Source organism: Capsicum annuum, chromosome 3 (genome assembly GCF_002878395.1).
Source record: "Capsicum annuum cultivar UCD-10X-F1 chromosome 3, UCD10Xv1.1, whole genome shotgun sequence".
Classification (NCBI taxonomy): Eukaryota; Viridiplantae; Streptophyta; class Magnoliopsida; order Solanales; family Solanaceae; genus Capsicum; species Capsicum annuum.
Genome location: NC_061113.1, coordinates 152960798 through 152965455, shown reverse-complemented (window position 1 = coordinate 152965455; position 4658 = coordinate 152960798). Strand labels below are relative to the sequence as shown.

The 4658-nt window shown below is 33.4% G+C and overlaps 1 non-coding gene across 1 annotated transcript; it reads left to right on the top strand.

Moving 5' to 3' along the window:
• The first annotated feature begins 993 nt into the window (after nt 1-993).
• LOC124897374 lies at nt 994-1099 on the top strand. Its single transcript, XR_007054096.1, has one exon. It is a non-coding gene; the product is annotated as a small nucleolar RNA R71 (small nucleolar RNA).
• Nucleotides 1100-4658: the final 3559 nt, after the last annotated feature.

Sequence of the window (4658 nt, the reverse complement as noted above, 5' to 3'; positions counted from 1 at the left end):
AACTATTTTAATACATAAATAAACTTTTTGTAGGAAGTTTTTTCTTGGTGTTTCCACAGCTTTTGTTGGAATGGTGGAGGTGGAATCACAATTTCAACCTTGGTTTCTGCCCTTTTTGCTTTTTCTTTTGCAACCTTTCCTTTAACCTTTGCCTTTAATCATTAGTAGCCTTGTAATTCATTTGCTTAGGTTTTAACTCCTTCAGCTACAGCTCTCTTAAGTAGTGACTGCATTTATCTATTTTGGATTAGGCTCAGTATCACCATGTAATCCTTCATGAGGCCTAGTATTTTGTGCCTTAATAATATGGCCCATTTGAACCTCTAAGTTTTTTGTAATCATTTGTTGGTTCTTTACATCTGCTACCAACAGTGCTTAAGTAACCGTAATCTTCTTTAGCATCTTTTAAATATTACTTGATTGAGTGGTCGCTTGATTTCCTGGAACATGCTACTATTAATTATAATTTATTGGCCCACTATATTGATTTGCATTCTGTGCCTGATTTCTACACCAAGAGAAATTGGTATGATTTTTCCAGTTAGGATTATAAGTATTACCAAAGTTCTAATGTCCTTGACAATTAGCATTTCCCATATTATTAACAGACTCTGGATTAACTGCACAAGCATCCACTACATGATCACTTTTTCTGCATAGCTCGCACCAAGTCTAAGACTGATGAACTAAATTTGTTGTTGCTAGAGTAGACTGTGTGATCCCCAGATTCATATTTCTTAACTACGTATTTATCTAATTTTGTAGTGCAGAAATTTGTGCTGATATAGTAGTAAACTTATCAACCTCCATCACACCTATAACTTTCCTTGGCACACTATTTGTTGCATCAGCATGCCACTTAGGATTCCTCTATGAAATTCAATTCAGTAGTGTGTACAATTTATCGTACATCTTCTCTAGTTCCTTCCCAAGAGAATCTTGGTGTTTGGATCAAGACCCTCAATAAAAGTATGTACCAACACATCATTAGTTTGATGATGGTTAGGGAAATTTCTAAGCATAGCGTTGAATCTTTCCCAAGCTTTTAAAGATTTTCTCCATCTTTCTACTTGAAACTTAGAATCTCACTTCTCAAATGCGTTTTCTTCCCTAATGAAAAGATTTAAATAAGGAATTTACTAGCCAAATCATCCTAGGAAGTGATAGATTTTGTGGTTCAGCATATAACTTCTTTGCTTCCCCAAATAGAAAAAAGGGGAAGAGATTCAGTCTGATATATTAAGTAGATATCCTAGTAGGAATATAGGTATTAGTGATCTCAAGAAAGTTACGTATGTGCTGTTGTGGGTCCTCGTGAGATAAACCTGTGAACTGCCTACTCATGTGCAAGAGTAGCATGATATTCTGCTTTAATTCAAATTGACCACCCATATCTGGCTTGCGGATGCTATTAGTATCATTATTTGTAAGTGGGATTGCCAGTTCATGAATAGGTCTAGCTTCTTTTATAATTGCAGGAGTAGCTATTGCCACTGGGTTGGAGCAATTATAACAACAGGAGCAGGATTCACCTGATCTTCTATTTGAATTTGCTGAATTGGGTATTCAAGTGCTGCTTCCCCTTTCCTTTGATGAGTTATTGTTTCAGGTTTCTAATGAGGCTCAACAAATTCTTTTGCTCTTGCCAGTCCGATATGTCACTTTTCCTGCATAATTCAGCCACTAAGATCAGGTTTCTAACACTTAAATTTATTATCCAAAGAAAAAAATTTAGAAAATTACTAATTAATTGAGTCCTTGGCAATGACGCCAAAAACTTATTATGGTCTATGACACATGCAATTTCATATGATCATACAAGTAATATAATGACACAAAAGAATCGAATATCGAACCCACTAGGACTACTTGACTAATAATTTACTTAACTTTAGTTTAAATAATATAGTATTCAAGTGTTTCAAAGTATTAAATTGGTTTTAACAATTAAAGGAATAATTTAAAAAGTAAATAAATAACAAAGTGTGTTAATCGCAATATAAGCTAGGTTGTAAATAATATGAGAGAGAATTCCACTGTTGAGACACTCTTAATAATTGTGTAAATCTCTATCTTTGTAGTGATTGTGTTGGTTACCTAGTTGTTGATTCACATGGTTAAGATTACGATCATGGTCATTCGAGCCTCTAATATTCTACCTAAAAGGATATCAAAATTACATGTTGAACGGGGATACGATGATCCATTTTAGATTCTTTAAGTTATTTTCCTGCAATTGAACTAAACAACGTGACTAGGTATATTTTTATCCTAGACTCTACTTCATATCCTTTATTATGTAGAAGAATGAGAATTTGATCCTAATCCCTTCGATCTATCCCAGTTTTCCTCCTTTAGGGTTCACAAAAGAATTAAACATGTATTTTAATGGTGGCTATGCATTAAAATATTAAAATCAAGAGAATAAGAACTACTCATGTGATAAACCAACATTCAATCACTCTAAGAATATCAAAATACAATCATGTTCTTGGACACAACCACAGAATAAGAGTGCTTAGCAACTCATGTTCGAAATTAATATCAAAGAACTATAATTAATTTTACCAAAATCAATGTTGAAAGACGAAAAAATGAAAGAACCCTAATAATACTCTCATAATTATTTTTGCCTTGCTTTTCCATATGCCTAAAATGATTACAAATTGTATTAAGTGTCCCTTTTATAGTAGGTCTTGATTGACAAAAATAACCCTTCACCGTGTCACAAACCTTATCATGGACACTAAGGTCCGTGACACGCCAGTATTGCAGATGCATACCAGAAATTTCCATTCAAATTTTTCCAGACTTTGTGCCACGGAGGTTATTGCCGAAACTAAGGTCTGTGGCATAGGTGTTGTGACCAAGCACACACACAAGTGTAAGTGGTTTTACTAAGTAATATAGTGTCCTCAAGTAAATTTGAATATAGATCCCTAAGAGACTTGTGTTAAGCAAATATCCACTTCTAGTTTAACAATTGAGATTATCTAGTGCAATTGTAACCAATAGATTTTTGACAGTTTCTAATTGAAAGTAAACTAAAGTAATGTGGAAAAGTAAAGACTTGGGACAATGAATGGATGAAAACCCGGGGTTAATGCACTGAGAACAATCACACTACAGTACTGAACTTCATTTGTTAGATTATTTATCTTGGTTCTTGATTTACGGGGTTGATTTTATGATCCTGATCTCTCGACCTCTAATCGTCTGCCCAACTTGGACATTACAGCTACATCATTGAGTAGGGATGTAATAATCCAATTAGATACATAAAGATATCATCCTACATGTGCAGCAAGCAAGGATTCTAGGTATATCCTTATCCTAGATGCTAATTCAAACTGCATATTTTATAAAAAAAAATAAGAACCTTACTCTATTTATCCCAGTTCTATCTTCTTATTCCCCCTCCCAAGATCACAAGGTCGACAATATATGTATTCTAAGGCTAGATACTCATTGAAATAGTTAAAACAAGGATAAAAAAACAACAAAATAAGATAAGAAATCGAAATAAACTCAATTCAAAGTGAAAGTAAACATGTACTTAGCCTTAACCCCGGAAAGGGGGCATTTAGCCACTAATAGACATAACCATAATCAAGATTCTTTAATACATGATATAATCCATTAAAAAGATAAAGTAAATAGATATAAACTTTAAAATAAGTGTTGATCAGTCCCTCTCAAAATATCCAAGACGTCCAAGGTCCATCTAAAAAGCGATTAGAAATAAGTAAATGAATCCTATTTATAGTAGTTCACTTTGGCCGTGTGTAGATTGGAGGTTGCAGCATGTTTGGAAGGCTCTTGGGGATGGGATCCCAAATCTATACTTGGAAAGTTTGAGTGAGCTCACTTCTAGAGGATTGTCAAGGTGAAGTGATATCGTCTCGTGCCTCAATCGCGAGGGCTCAGTGGAATAGCATTTATTTGACATTTACTTAGTGTTTTGACATTTGGCTTGATCAAATTACACTTTGAACATTATAAAAAAATTTTACACACATAATTACACAATTAAAACATTAGGAACTAATTACATACATTAGAATCCATCGTAATAGATTACACAAACACCTAGCTTAAGCTAGTAACACTAGTTTTCTCAGTTAAACTCTAAATGATCAATTTGAATCCAAACTTGTTTGAAAACACCTTTAAACTTTGTACACATACTTAAAAAACTTATATATTCTTATTTATATAATAATTAACACATCAAATACACAAGTTTCCCTTAAAACAAGGCTAAATAAGCTAGGATAACAACACTAAAATGCATAAATATACCTCATATCACCACCCCACACTTAAAACCTTGTTCATCCTCGAACAACCCTTTACCATAAGCTTCATAAGTTGAGGTTACTTCACACTTATACTACATGCAAGACACTCAATCTAGTACTACAATGACTACACAAAATTCAAGTTTCTACACTACGCATGTTACAAACACAATTGAAAGTTCAAGAATACTACTCCAAAACATCTTAGCCTTAAGAATTGACTCACCTAGTTAGAAAACTCATACATATTTCTCACTAAAATACATCATATTATTCACTCAACATTTATAAAAAATGTGCCCTCAGGATAAGAGAGTTACCCATAATCACTTACATGAATGCAATTCATCACAAAAT